Source organism: Bos indicus, chromosome 23, assembly GCF_029378745.1.
Source record: "Bos indicus isolate NIAB-ARS_2022 breed Sahiwal x Tharparkar chromosome 23, NIAB-ARS_B.indTharparkar_mat_pri_1.0, whole genome shotgun sequence".
In the NCBI taxonomy this organism is placed as follows: Eukaryota; Metazoa; Chordata; class Mammalia; order Artiodactyla; family Bovidae; genus Bos; species Bos indicus.
Genome location: NC_091782.1, coordinates 24,309,718 through 24,325,934, shown reverse-complemented (window position 1 = coordinate 24,325,934; position 16,217 = coordinate 24,309,718).

The following is a 16,217-nucleotide window of genomic DNA, read 5'->3' as shown; positions in this document are numbered from 1 at the left end:
GTGTCCCTTTATGTCTGAATAGATTAGTTTATTTACCTAAAGCTAGAATAGTCTCTTACATTCCACAGTGTAATGGCCAAATCAGGAAATTAACATGAACACATTTATGGTTATGACGTGATCTATAGTGTGTTTGCTAGTCATTCTGTCATGTCAAACTCTGCGACCATGTGGTCTGTAGCCTGCCAGAGTTCCTCTGTCCATGGAATTCTCCAGGCAAGAATACTGGAGTGGGTAGCCATTCCCTTCTCCAGGGCATCTTCCTGACCCAGGGATTGAACCTGGGTCTCCTGCATTTCAGCAGATTCTTTTCTGTCTGAAACACTGGGGAAGATGCATAAGGTGATCTGTAAAGGTTATTTAAATTTTGCACCTCGATTTTTTTTTTTTTTTTTTTGTAGCAAAAGTAAACACTTCAGGTCCAGAGTGTCACATGTTGCATTTAGCCTCCTATTTTGCTGGGAGTGGGATGAAGTGGGAGAATGGTTTCTCTTTGTCACAAGAAAAGACAGATCTCTTCTGTCTCTTCCAACGTTCATATTTTGGAAGAGAACAGAAAGTGAAAATGTTAGTCAGTCAAGCCATGTCTGACTCTGTGGCCCCATGGACTGTAGCCCACCAGGCTCCTCTATCCGTGGAGGCAAAAATACTGGAGTGGGTTGCCATGCTCTTCTCCAGGGGATCTTCCCAACCCAGGGATTGAACCCAGGCCTCCTGCACTGCAGGCTGATCCTTTACCATTTGAGCTATCCGAGAAGCCCTGGAAGAAAACAGACTAGCTTTTTTTTTTTTTTAATTTTATTTTATTTTTAAACTTTACATAATTGTATTAGTTTTGCCAAATATCAAAATGAATCCATCACGGGTATACATGTGCTCCCCATCCTGAACCCTCCTCCCTCCCCATACCATCCCTCTGGGTCGTCCCAGTGCACTAGCCCCAAGCATCCAGTATCGTGCATTGAACCTGGACTGGCATCTCGTTTCATACATGATATTTTACATGTTTCAATGCCATTCTCCCAAATCTTCCCACCCTCTCCCTCTCCCACAGAGTCCATAAGACTGTTCCATACATCAGCGTCACTTTTGCTGTCTCGTACACAGGGTTATTGTTATCATCTTTCTAAATTCCATATATATGCGTTAGTATAATTTAGGTTTGTTTCATACTTCCTAATGGTTAGACTCAGTCATGATTTTTGGCAGGGGCACCAAGAAGTGATGTTGAGTCCTTCTCAATGTGAGAAAGAAACAGTGGGAATATTCAAGGCCATCACTTAGCTTTAGGAAGGAAAGCATTAACTGTCTAAGTTCTTGCTCTGTAAATGCATTTTGCTACTGTTTTTTATTTTAGTCTTATTATTAAAGAGCTTATCCAGATTTTTTCCATCTTTATGAGGACTTCTCCCCATGCTTCTCTTCTCTCACCTCATTTTTGTTTTCATAATGAATACCCAGACTTTTTGGATCCAGTAGGTATTAAGATTGTAGCAGGCCTGTGAAGTTTTGATGCATTGTTAGCTGTGACAGCAACATAAAGCAGGTAGGACTCACTACTGAATTTGGTAATAGGAGCTCCTGCCCCTCATCAGTCCCTCAGAAGCTTTAAATATAAAGTGAGAAGCAGACCATGGATTAAACAGAGTGTAGACCATGCCTCATTACACCATTTTAATTTTAATAGAAAAACATGATTCTTTGAATTTATAAAATCTTGAAAAATTCTTGAAGTTTATTGTATTTATTTTTCTCCTTTTTATACAAGAAAAGAACAGACAGATCAAGATTTTAAAATTTTAGCACAAGAGTGTTTTGCATCAGAATCTTAGTTTTGTCCCTTAGGATGGTCACTGTGGAGATGATTTATGAACTCCAGAAGTTTGAGCAACACTGGAGAGCAGCAGCGAAGCACAGCTTTTGAATTAGAGGGTCTTAGCTGGAGCCCAGATTTACCATCCAATATTTGTGGAGTCCTGGACAATTTACTCTCTGGAGTTCAGTTTTTCTCACTTATGTGTTGGAGGATTATCTTGTCAGACTCTCAGGAGGATTAACAAGGTAAACAAAAGAAAAATACTTAATTCAGTGTACCTGGTAGATAGCTTAAGTCCAGTAAATGTGCAAGTACTTTCATATTCCTTTTTATCTTTGAGCCTTCAAGGATTTACTAATTTACTCCTTTTGACAAAGTTCACTGGGAGGAATTTCAGTATCTAGAAATACTGGGAAAGTTTTTTGGGAAAAAAAAGAGGCACAGGAAGTTTAACCACTTGACATATTGGACATTCTCCTTGAGGTCCTAAAATCATGACAGCAAATATCAAAGATTGGGACGTTTTTACAAGAACATGAGTCATTAAACCACAATATTTGCAAGATCAATTTGGCAATACCAAATGGAGAGCCTCTGGATCTTGGTTCCCTGTAGAATTTCTCTGTTGGTAATTAATCATTCATTATATTTCACTCAAAAATGAATGTGTGACAAAGTAGGTGACAAAACCTTTCAGGTATTGAAGAGATTGTCAGAGACTAAAGGAACATTTCTGTATAGAGGAATTTGTTACTTTTAAGTTGTTCTGATTCCCTGGTGGATGCTAGTGTACATTTAAGCTTTGGCCCCAAACTCTGGCACATACATCCACTTTTGTTCACTTTAGATTTTTACAGGCACTTGACATCACAGTCTAGGTAAAGCTGAAACAACACTGAATTCCTATTTTTAACCTTTGTAGGAAGAGTTACCTTGTGTGTACAGATATTTCTGTTTTTCTCCTGTATTTGTAGGGAAATCAGTCATCAGAAATGGGGTGGGGAGGAGAGAAGTTACAGATTGGATGACTGGAGAGACTGTAAAGATAACTATAGATCCATTGTCTGCTTTAAAAAAAAAAAAAAAACATGGCTTACTAAAAGGATGACATCATTTAAACCAGAGCACTTTTGGGAGAGAAAAAGGAAATTATTAGTAATTATACTGAGACAAGGGCTTCTCAGATAGCACTAGTGGTGAAGAATCTGCCTGCCAATGCAACAGACATAAACGGTGCAGATTCAATCCCTGGGTTGGGAAGATTCCCTGGAGGAGGGCATGGCAACCCTCTCCAGTATTCTTGTTTGGATAATCCCATGGACAGAGGAGCCTGACAGGTTACAATCTAAAGGGTCGCAAAGATTCAGACATGTCTGGAATGACTTAACACACATGCACACATACTGAGAAAAAAGGAGCCAAGTGAGACTGACCCAGGCAAGCCAAGGCATACAGCGATGCTGTCCTTCAGAGCTCAGGTCAGGAATTGAAATTATTGGAAAGATTAGACTTGAGTGCAATGGTTAAGTAATACTGTCAGTGTCAGTAATGCCCCTTCCTGCCACCTGTCTCTTCACTGCCCCGCTCTTCCAGACTCTCTGGGCTTCTCCACTGCAAGTCCCTCACCATCATTCATGTGTTGACATTTTCTTCAGAACATATGTAGCCAGTGCCCCATTTTCTCACGACTCAGTTCAGAGAATTAAAGATTCATATTACAAATTCCTTTATTAGAAAGCATCTATTTCTCATGATCTTAGTGTGGTTGTGTTCTTGGGCAAAGGAATTCATGGACAAGAGCAACTTGGGGAATCTGGAGCTAAGGCTTTTGGAGAGGGGCTATTTTTGTTTTACGGAGAAGTTTTGTTTTGTTTTCTAATCTTGTGGGTAGATGGCTTCTTCCCTTCTGCTTCACAAGGTCTTTTATTTTTGACATACAACTGAGCATTTCGGCCTTTTACGTGCTTTAGGTCAATGGTCCCTCCCCACAGAAAGAGCAGGTGGTTTCTGTAAGGTGGTTTAGTCATGGAGCACAGGCTTTCCATTTTAAAAATGAGAAAAAATGAGATGGAGATAAACAAAGTGAAAAGCTCATTGTCACAGCAAAAATTAATGTCATAGCAAAAATTAATACATTCTGCTTTATACCAGGATATTGAATATAGCTTCTTGTGCTATACAGTGGTATCTTGTACAGAAGAAATTAATACAACACTACGGCTGTGTGGCACTGGAGCGGCTGTGATGAGATAGAACTGTGTTTGAGCATCTCCTGTGGAGGTATGGGTCAGCAGTAGACTGGAACAGGGACAGGGGCTCTGAGCAGCAGACTTGGTTATGGCATAAGCCCTCTTGGAGGAGGTTGCCGTTAACCCCTCCATAGAGCTGCTAGAATGTACACAGGACTGGGAAATAGACTTTTGGAGGGCACAAACAGAATCTGGTGTGCACCAGGACCCAGGAGAAAGGGCAGTGACCCCACAAGAGACTGATCCAGACTTGCCCAGGAGCGTCCAGGAATCTCCAGCAGAAGCCTGGGTCGGTGGTGGCCTGCTGCAAGTGGCACTGAGTGTAGCAGTACATCCATGGGATCTTTTGAAGAAGGTCGTCATTATCTTCATTACCTCCACCATAGTTTCAATTCAGTTCAGTTCAGTCTCTCAGTCATGTCTGACTCTTTGTGACCCCATGAATCGCAGCATGCCAGGCCTCCCTGTCCATCACCATCTCCTGGAGTTCACCCAGACTCACGTCCATCGAGTCAGTGATGCCATCCAGCCATCTCATCCTCTGTCATCCCCTTCTCCTCCTGCCCCCAATCCCTCCCAGCATCAGAGTCTTTTCCAATGAGTCAACTCGTCGCATGAGGTGGCCAAAGTACTGGAGTTTCAGCTGTAGCATCATTCCTTCCAAAGAAATCCCAGGGCTGATCTCCTTCAGAATGGACTGGTTGGATCTCCTTGCAGTCCAAGGGACTCTCAAGAGTCTTCTCCAGCACCACAGTTCAAAAGCATCAATTCTTCAGGCACCACCATAATTTTGCCCCAGGTAAATAGCAGGGAGGGAACACAGCTCCACCCAACAACAGAAAGTTGGATTAAAGATTTACTGGCAGCTGCGACTGGCGCACTAAGTGTGACCATGAGGAGCTATCCCACGTCCGAGGTCAGGGGCAGAAGCCGGGAGGACCCCATGCCCAAAGGGCGGCGGCCAAGAGGAGTTACCCCACGTCCGAGGTCAGGGGCAGCGGCCGAGAATGCCAGGCTGCTACGGTGCAGGAACGGCCGAGAGGAGCTACCCCGCATCTGAGGTCAAGGCGGGCGGCCGAGAGGAGCTACCCCGCGTCCGAGGTCAGGGGCAGCAGCCGGGAGGAGCTACCCCACGCACGAGGCCAGGGGCGATGACCAGGAGGACCAACCCCACATCCAAGGAGCCGTGGCTGCGGGGGCGCAGGAGGGCCTAGAGGAGCTATCCCACGTTGAAGGTCAAGAAGGGTGGCAGTGAGGAGATACCCCTCGTCCAAGGTAAAGAGCAGCGGCTGCACTATGCTGGAGCAGCCGTGAAGAGATACCCCATGCCCAAGGTAAGAGAAACCCAAGTAAGATGGTAGGTGTTGCAAGAGGGCATCAGAAGGCAGACACACTGAAACCATACTCACAGAAAACTAGTCAGTCTAATCACACTAGGACCACAGCCTTGTCTAACTCAATGAAACTAAGCCATGCCCGTGGGGCAACCCAAGATGGGCAGGTCATTGTGGAGAGATCTGACAGAATGTGGTCCACTGGAGAAGGGAACAGCAAACCACTTCAGTATTCTTGCCTTGAGAACCCCATGAACAGTATGAAAAGGCAAAATGATAGGATACTGAAAGAGGAACTCCCCAGGTGAGTAGGTGCCCAATATGCTACTGGAGATCAGTGGAGAAATAACTCCAGAAAGAATGAAAGGATGGAGCCAAAGCAAAACGAATACCCAGCTGTGGATGTGACTGGTGATAGAAGCAAGGTCCGATGCTGTAAAGAGCAATATTGCATAGGAACCTGGAATGTCAGGTCCATGAATCAAGGCAAATTGGAAGTGGTCAAACAAGAGATGGCAAGAGTGAATGTCGACATTCTAGGAATCAGCAAACTAAAATGGACTGGAATGGGTGAATTTAATTCTGCTGCTGCTGCTAAGTGGCTTCAGTCGTGTCCGACTCTGTGCGACCCCATAGACAGCAGCCCACTAGGCTCCTCTGTCCATGGGATTCTCCAGGCAAGAACACTGGAGTGGGTTGCCATTTCCTTCTCCAATGCATGAAAGTGAAAAGTCAAAGTGAAGTCGCTCAGTCATGTCTGACTCCTAGCGACCCCATGGACTGCAGCCCACCAGGCTCCTCCATCCATGGGATTTTCCAGGCAAGAGTACTGGAGAGGGGTGCCATTGCCTTCTCCAGAATTTAACTCTGATGACCATTATATCTACTACTGAGGGCAGGAATCCCTCAGAAGAAATGGAGTAGCCATCACGGTCAACAAAAGAGTCCAAAATGCAGTACTTGGATGCAATCTCAAAAACGACAGAATGATCTCTGTTCATTTCCAAGGCAAACCATTCAATATCACAGTAATCCAAGTCTATGCCCCAACCAGTAACGTGGAAGAGCTGAAGTTGAACGGTTCTATGAAGACCTACAAGACCTTTTAGAACTAACACCCAAAAAAGATGTCCTTTTCATTATAGGGGACTGAAATGCAAAAGTAGGAAGTCAAGAAACACCTGGAGTAACAGGCAAATTTGGCCTTGGAATACGGAATGAAGTAAGGGCAAAGACTAATAGAGTTTTGCCAAGAAAATGCACTGGTCATAATAAACACCCTCTTTCAACAACACAAGGGAAGACTCTATACATGGACATCACCAGATGTCAACACCAAAACCAGATTGATTATATTCTTTGCAGCCAAAGATGGAGAAGCTCTATATAGTCAGCAAAAACAAGACCAGGAGCTGACTGTGGCTCAGACCATGAACTCCTTATTGCCAAATTCAGACTTAAATTGAAGAAAGTAGGGAAAACCACTAGACCATTCAGGTATGACCTAAATCAAACCCCTTATGATTATACAGTGGAAGTGAGAAATAGATTTAAGGGCCTAGATCTGATAGATAGAGTGCCTGATGAACTATGGAATGAGGTTCGTGACATTGTACAGGAGACAGGGATCAAGACCATTCCCATGGGAAAGAAATGGAAAAAAGCAAAATGGCTGTCTGGGGAGGCCTTACAAATAGCTGTGAAAAGAAGAGAAGTGAAAAGCAAAGGAGAAAAGGAAAGATATAAGCATCTGAATGCAGAGTTCCAAAGAATAGCAAGAGATAAGAAAGCCTTCTTCAACAATCAATGCAAAGATACAGAGGAAAAAAACAGAATGGGAAAGACTAGAGATCTCTTCAAAAAATTAGAGATACCAAGGGAACATTTCATGCAAAGATGGGCTCGATAAAGGACAGAAATGGTATGGACCTAACAGAAGCAGAAGATATTAAGAAAAAGTGGCAAGAATACACAGAAGAACTGTACAAAAGAGATCTACATGACCCGGATAATCACGATGGTATGATCACTCACCTAGAGACAGACATTCTGGAATGAGAAGTCAAGTGGGGCTTAGGAAGCCTCACTATGAACAAAGCTAGTGGAGGTGATAGAATTCCAGTTGAGCTCTTTCAAATCCTAAAAGATAATGCTGTGAAAGTGCTGCATTCAATATGCCAGCAAATTTGGAAAACTCAGCAGTGGCCACAGGCCTGGAAAAGATCAGTTTTCATCCCAATCCCAAAGAAAGGCAATGCCAAAGAATGCTCAAACTACCGCACAATTGTACTCATCTCACATGCTAGTAAAGTAATGCTCAAAATTCTCCAAGCCAGGCTTCAGCAATATGTGAACCATGAACTTCCTAATGTTCAAGCTGGTTTTAGAAAAGGCAAAGGAACCAGAGATCAAATTGCCAACATCTGCTGGATCATCGAAAAAGCAAGAGAGTTCCATAAAAATATCTATTTCTGCTTTATTGATTATGCCAAAGCCTTTGACTGTGTGGATCACAATAAACTGTGGGAAATTCTGAAAGAGATGGGAATACCAGACCACCTGATCTGCCTCTTGAGAAATCTGTATGCAGGTCAGGAAGCAACAGTTAGAACTGGACACGGAACAACAGACTGGTTCCAAATAGGAAAAGGAGTACGTCAAGGCTGTATATTGCCACCCTGCTTATTTACCTTATATGCAGAGAACATCATGAGAAACCTTGGACTGGAAGAAGCACAAGCTGGAATCAAGATTGCCAGGAGAAATATCAATAACCTCAAATATGCAGATGACACCACCTTTATGGCAGAAAGTGAAGAGGAACTAAAAAGCCTCCTGATGAAAGTGAAAGTGGAGAGTGAAAAAGTTAGCTTAAAGCTCAACATTCAGAAAACGAAGATCATGGCATCCGGTCCCATCACTTCATGGGAAATAGATGGGGAAACAGTGGAAACAGTGTCAGACTTTATTTTGGGGGGCTCCAAAATCACTGCAGATGGTGACTGTATCCATGAGATTAAAAGATGCTTACTCCTTGGAAGGAAAGTTATGCCCAACCTGGATAGCATATTCAAAAGCAGAAACATTACTTTGCCAACAAAGGTCCATCTAGTCAAGGCTATGGTTTTTCCTATGGTCATGTATGGATATGAGAGTTGGACTGTGAAGATGGCTGAGCGCCGAAGAATTGATGCTTTTGAAGTGTGGTGCTGGAGAAGACTCTTGAGAGTCTCTTGGACTGCAAGGAGATCCAACCAGTCCATTCTGAAGGATATCAGCCCTGGGATTTCTTTGGAAGGAATGATGCTATAGCTGAAACTCCAGTACTTTGGCCACCTCATGCGAAGAGTTGACTCATTGGAAAAGACTCTGATGCCTGGAGGGATTGGCGGCAGGAGGAGAAGGGGACGCCAGAGGATGAGATGGCTGGATATCATAACTGACTCGATGGACGTGAGTCTGAGTGAACTCCGGGAGATGGTGATGGACAGGGAGGCCTGGCGTGCTGTGATTCATGGGGTCGCAAGGAGTCGGACACAACTGAGCGATTGAACTGAACTGAACTGAGCATGGCCCCACCCATCAGAACAAGACCCAGTTTCCCCCTCAGTCAGTCTGTCCCATCACGAAGCTTCCATAATCCTCTTATCCTTCTCTATGGAGGGCAGACAGACTGAAAACCACAATCACAGAAAACTAAACAATCTGATCACAGAGACCACAGTCCTGTCTAACTCAATGAAACTATGAACCATGCTATATAGGGCCACCCAAGATGGATGAGTCATGGTGGAGAGTTCTGAGAAAATGTGGTCTACTGGAGAAGGGAACGGCAAACCACTTCAGTATTCTTGCCTTGAGAACCCCATGAACAGTATGAAAAGGCAAAAAGATAGGACACTGAAAGAGGAACTCCCCAGGTGAGTAGGTGCCCAATATGCTACTGGAGATCAGTGGAGAAATAACTCCAGAAAGAATGAAGGGATGGAGCCAAAGCAAAAACAGCACCCAGTTGTGGAAGTGACCGGTGATAGAAGCAAGGTCTGATTCTGTAAAGAGCAATATTGCATAGGAACAGGTCCATGAATCAAGGTAAATTGGAAGTGGTCAAACAGGAGATGGCAAAAGTGAACATTGACATTCTAGGAATCAGTGAACTAAAATGGACTGGAATGGGTGCATTTAACTCAGATGACCACTGTATCTACTACTGTGGCAAGAATCCCGTAGAAGAAATGGAGTAGCCATCATGGTCAACAAAAGAGTCCGAAATGCAGTACTTGGATGCAATCTCAAAAATGACAGAATGATCTCTGTTCTGATCTCTCTTTCCAAGGCAAACCATTAAATAGCATGGTAATCCAAGTCTGTACCCTGACCAGGAATGCTGAAGAAGCTGAATTTGAACGGTTCTATGAAAACCTACCAGATCTTCTAGAACTAACACCAAAAAAAGATGTCCCTTTCATTATAGGGAACTGGAATAAGTAGGAAGTCAAGAAACACCTGGAGTTAACAGGCAAATTTGGCCTTGGAATACAGAGTGAAGCAGGGCAAAGGCTCATAGCATTTTGCCAAGAGAACACACTGGTCATAGCAAACACCCTCTTCTAACAACACAAGAGAAGACTCTACACATGGGCAACACCAGATGGTCAACACCGAAACCAGATTGATTATATTCTTTGCAGCCAAAGATGGAGAAGCTCTGTACAGTCAGCAAAAACAAGACCGGGAGCTGATTGTGGCTCAGATCATGAGCTCCTTATTGCCAAATTCAGACTTAAATTGAAGAAAGTGGGGAAAACCACTAGACCATTCAGGTATGACCTAAATCAAAACCCTTATGATTATACAGTGGAAGTGAGAAATAGATTCAAGGGATTAGATCTGATAGACAGAGTGCCTGAAGAACTATGGACAGAGGTTCATGACATAGTACAGGAGACAGCGAGCAAGACCATTCTCAAGAAAAAGAAATGCAAAAAAGGAAAATGGCTGTCTAAGGAGGCCTTACAAATAGCTGTGAAGAGAAGAGAAGCAAAAAGCAAAGGAGAAAAGGAAAGCTATACCAATTTGAATGCAGAGTTCCAAAGAATAGCAAGGAGAGATAAGAAAGCCTTCCTCAGTGATCAATGCAAAGAAATAGAGGGAAAAACAGAATGGGAGAGATACCAAGGGAACATTTCATGAAAAGATGGGCTCAATAAAGGACAGAAATCGTATGGACCTAACAGAAGCAGAAGATATTAAGAAAAAGTGGCAAGAATACACAGAAGAACTGTACAAAAGAGATCTACATGACCCGGATAATCACGATGGTATGATCACTCACCTAGAGACAGACATTCTGGAATGAGAAGTCAAGTGGGGCTTAGGAAGCCTCACTATGAACAAAGCTAGTGGAGGTGATAGAATTCCAGTTGAGCTCTTTCAAATCCTAAAAGATAATGCTGTGAAAGTGCTGCATTCAATATGCCAGCAAATTTGGAAAACTCAGCAGTGGCCACAGGCCTGGAAAAGATCAGTTTTCATTCCAATCCCAAAGAAAGGCAAGCTGGAATCAAGATTGCCAGGAGAAATATTCATAACCTCAGATATGCAGATGACACCACCTTTATGGCCGAAAGCAAAGAATTATAGAGCCCCTTGATGAAAGTGCAAGAGGAGAGTAAAAATGTTGGCTTAAAGCTCAACATTCAGAAAACTAAGATCATGGCATCTGGCCCCATCACTTCTTGGCAATAGATGGGGAAACAATGGAAACGGTGTCAGACTTTATTTTGGGGGGCTCCAAAATCACTGCAGATGGTGACTGCTGCCATGAAATTAAAAGACACTTGCTCCTTGGAAGAAAAGTCATGACCAACCTAGACAGCATATTAAAAAGCAGAGACATTACTTTGCCAACAATGGTCCATCTAAGTCAAGGCTATGGATTTTCCAGTGGTCATGTATGGATGTGAGAGTTGGACTATAAAGATAGCTGAGAGGCAAAGAATTGATGCTTTTGGACTGTGGTGTTGAAGAAGACTCTTGAGAGTCCCTTGGACTGCAAGGAGATCAAACCAGTCCATCCTGAAGGAAATCAGTCCTGAATATTCATTGGAAGGACTGATGTTGAAGCTGAAACTCCAATACTTTGGCCACCTGATGTAAAGAACTGACTCATTTGAAAAGACCCTGATGCTGGGAAAAATTAAAGGCAGGAGGAGAAGGGGATGGCAGAGGATGAGATGGTTGGATGACATCACTGATTCAGTGGACATGAGTTTGAGTAAACTCTGGGAGTTGGTGATGGACAGGGAAGCCTGGCGTGCTGCAGTCCATGTGGGAGCAAAGTAGGACATGACTGAACGACTGAACTGAACTGATATATCAAATATACTTCAGTAAAATAAATTTAAAAATTGTGTGTACCTAGTCTAGAATTTGCATTCTTGAATCCTTTTCTTGTTTACTTTTCCTCTTACAGCTTTTTTAATTTAATTAAATTTTGGTCCAATTTATGGAGCAGTCACAGGCATTTCTGAATTAATAATAGGGATAATTTGATAGTAGTAATAACTAAATGATATATTGCTTACCACATGCAAAGCATTGTTTCTAAGTGCCTAACATGTACTCTTGCCTGGAAAATCCCATGGATGGAGGAGCCTGGTAGGCTGCAGTCCATGGGGTCGCGAAGAGTTGGACACAACTGAGCGACTTTACTTTCACATTTCACTTTCATGCGTTGGAGAAGGAAATGGCAACCCACTTCAGTGTTCTTGCCTGGAGAATCCCAGGGATGGGGGAGCCTAGTGTGCTGCCGTCTATGGGGTCGCACAGAGTCAGACACGACTGAAGCGACTTAGCAGCAGCAGCAGCAATATGTATTAAGACATTTAACATTTTAATCAATATTTAAAATTGAATCAACATTTAAAATTTTTCCTAATGATAAATGCAAAGTTTAGATATTTCTCCCGTCAAGGAAAAATAAAATTGTTTGCAGCACATTAATCCTGTTTTGTTCTATTTGCCTAGAAAGCTCTGGGTAGAGAGTTTTCTCATATAACTTTGTGTTTTAGCTCTTTCATTGTACATTAGAGGAATGTTTTTCAGCATGTATCTTGCGGCTTTTAGTTCAAGGCTGAATGTGGTTTTTTCTCACAATGTTTATATTTGTGCTAAAGTGGTATGGACTCGTATGATTAGGGAAGGTTTGTTGCTGCAGGCAATATTATGCAATTGCTTAAAATCTAACTCAGTTCAGATGGTTAACAGTCTTCAGTGGCATTTAACTCCTGCTTTGTGTTCATCTGTATTCAAGTACTTCAAGACAGGAGTTTAGCTAGCTTCCTGGGGTGACTTTCTGCCTAATATTGTTTAAGCTACATTTCAAATATAGGGGAGAGAAGGGAAAAAAGAAAAAGAAGAAAAAGGACACATATAGTACACATACAGGACACGTTGTCATTCATTACCCATTAAATGTCTAGGAGGTTTTTTTTCCCCCAGCTATGAACCAGAGATACAATTAGCCTGAAGGGCATTGCTTTCTGGGTGATTCAAAGCGGAGTCTCCCTGTGAGTGTTGAATACTGAATGTGTTTGGCTATAGTGTCCCCCGTCCAGTTCAGTTTTGATGATTTTTCTTGGAGTCCCAGCACCATACCTGGCAGTTCGTTAATGCTCCATATGTAATAGAGTGAAGACATCAAGGTTTAAGGCAAGAATTTAAATAGAGGAGAGTTTTAGGAAGAAGTTGTTTTGAGGGTGAGGATGTGTTTCATCTCAAGAAGTGCCAGGCTGGGCTCTGCTATCGATTTTTTTTTTTTTAGGATTGATTATTATTTATGTTAAGTATGGAACAGGAAGATCCAGCCACCAACCCCAAGTAAGAGCTCCTGTGGCATGGAGGACAGCACAGATCTTAACAAACAATTCTCAGAAGTAGAGCCCACAGACCTCCCCCACTGCATCTTCTACGCGTTTAGTGTCGACGGACAGGACTCAACAACCAAGGCATTGATCTGAACAAAGCTTAACTCACAGAAAAGAAGAAATACAGCAAGATCAGTATCTGTAGAAAGGACACTGGGGCACTCTGGATTGTCAGCTCAGGGTGGTGGACCGCACACAGCCCTCTGTGTGTGTTTATCTGTGTGGTTAGTTGCTCAGTCATGTCTGACTCTTTGCGACCCCTTAGACTGTAGCCCGCCAGGCTCCTCTGTCCGTAGGAATTTGCCAGGCAAGAATATTGGAGTGGGTTGCCATGCCTTCCTCCAGGGGATCTTCCCAACCCAGGGATCGAATCCAGATTTCCTGCATTGCAGGCAGATTCTTTACTGACTACTCTTCTCAATGTGGGCAGATGGGCTGGAACGGGTGGTGTGCGGCCAGGTGCCATATGATGCACAAGCTTAAGCGATACAGTGACATTCACTAGTACACAGCACAGATGAAAGGTTTCTCCTAATGAGGAAGAAGGGGCTATGTGAACAACTTGCCCCCAACCCTCAGTTCCACATCGGGGAATGTTCCAGGCCCAGGAATAGACAATCCCAATAGGGCAATCCCAAAGCGGCAGATGGAGTAGTAGCTGCTTCTGCAACAGTAGGGACAGGGCAGTGGAGAGTGAAGGATGAAACTGGAAATGCCTGTCCTGGAAATGAGAACTTAGGGTGACTATCTTCATCCCTTCCATCTGCTTTATGAATGATAGGCATTGCTAATCAATCTTGGAAGTCTTCATAAATGAATTAGGAGGCAAAGTCAGAACTGTTTTTCATTTTGCCCTTAAAATATTTTCCAACAATTTTTTTTTCAAGTGGCCACTTCCAGCTAGATGGAGTTAATGTATGACTTAAAACTGAGGTATTCCAGGACTAAAGATACTGTGAAATTAAAGACATGTCAACTTTGAGGTAAGAAGAGAGTGGAGGAGGGGTATCCGTATTAAAGCAGACCTGTGAAGTGCAGCCAGCTTCCTAAGGAAGAAGAGGGGATCCCAGCAGGGGAGAAATGGATCTCATAAACTCAATTGGGTTGGCATGGATGGATGAATGAATGAATAAATAATGAGAGGTACATTTGAATTAGTCAGAATGTCTGTATTCCCCTCATGGCATTTCCTTCATTTTTAAACAACCTTGGGCAAGCCCCATATGTCAGATATTTCCTAACAAAGCAAGGATGGGAAGTGTGGCAATATCCTGATAATTCAGGCAAAACCTCCACTTCTGTTTAGTATACAGAAAATACCATTGGGAAAGAGGAGCATAAATAAAAATGTGTTTTACTTTTATAACAGCATTTCATTGTCATTTTTATGAATTTATATAACTTTGTTTACTTAGGAAAATCAATGGAGTTCTATTAATGTTCATAAACTATTACAGAAAGAACCGTGCACTGTAGATTAGCATTAAAGTCCAGTACTCATGTAAGAAAACTTGAGTTCTTGTTTCTCAGTCATTGGGCCAAACTCCATATCAGTCGTATTTCAACTTACTAAAGCATTCCAATAAAAAGTACACAAAGTCCTAAATGTATATGGAAAAATACAACACACAACCAACACAGAATGCCTTCATTTGCGTTTTCCTGAAGTTATTTGTGGTTGTGTTCACAAATAGAAAAGAAAGTGAAGTTGCTCGGTTGTGTCCTACTCTTTGTGACCCCATGGACTGTAGCCTGCCAGGCTCCCCCTTCCATGGGATTTTCCAGGCAAGGATACTGGAGTGGGTTGCTATTTCTCCTCCAGGGTATGTTCCTGACCCAGGGATTGAACCTGGGTCTCTCGCACTGCCAGTAGACTCTTTACCGTTTTAGCCACCAGAGAAGCCCTGTGTTCACATAGTTTTAACCAAATATCTTGGTGTCCTTCTTGATGTGAGGCTCGCAATTTTACTTCTCTGCTCCTTGCTTTAGCTTATTTGCACATCATCATTTCCTTTTGGACTCTTCAGTATAATTTGAAAAGAAATTATATTACGTATATCTTAGTTGTCAAAAACTTAAAAATCTGTAAAATTCCACAACTCAAAGTAGCCCCTGTTAACATTTTAGTAATATAGATTCTTTTAAAAAACACAGAAATTCTTTTTATGAACTCTTTCATAAAATATCTTTGTCCCCCCACAATATTTTATGTGAGACGTATCTTTTCTCTATAACAATAAAATTAGTTTTTATATAAAATGATCGATACATCACTTTTCATTGCTGCATAGTGTTCTATTATGCAGGTTTAACACAAGTTACTTAACCAATTCTTATTTTTGGATATAACATTTGTTTCCAAACTTTGTAGAATTGTGAATACATGAGATAATATCCTTGAAGCTAAATCTTTGCCTTCATCCTTAATATTCATTCTATTTGGAAGTGCTATGTGGGGACAAAGAATGTGCATGTTGTTAAAATTTCAGCTGTAGCTTGCTGAATTGCCTTTTAGAAAGGTCACAGATGTTATCTCTCTGAATAGCCGTGTGTGAAAGCCCACGAACCCTTGGTGATATCCCTTTTCTTTCTTCATTTTTCATCTTTGCCAATTTGACAAATGTGTATTTCATTTTAATTTGATATTATAAATTTTATTAGTGAGTCTGAGCATATTCTATTTGCTGTTTGGTATTACATGTTTTGTGCATATTCTGAATTTTACCATTTTTTCTATTAGTTGTTTTTTGTTTCTCATTTACTCAAAAATAGCTCTATTTATTAAATATACAAACCCATGGGACTGGATGCATTTCAGAATTTTAGTACACTTCAAAATCCTCTATATTAGGATTTTGAATTGTGAGTAAGAATCCCCTCTAATTTCCTT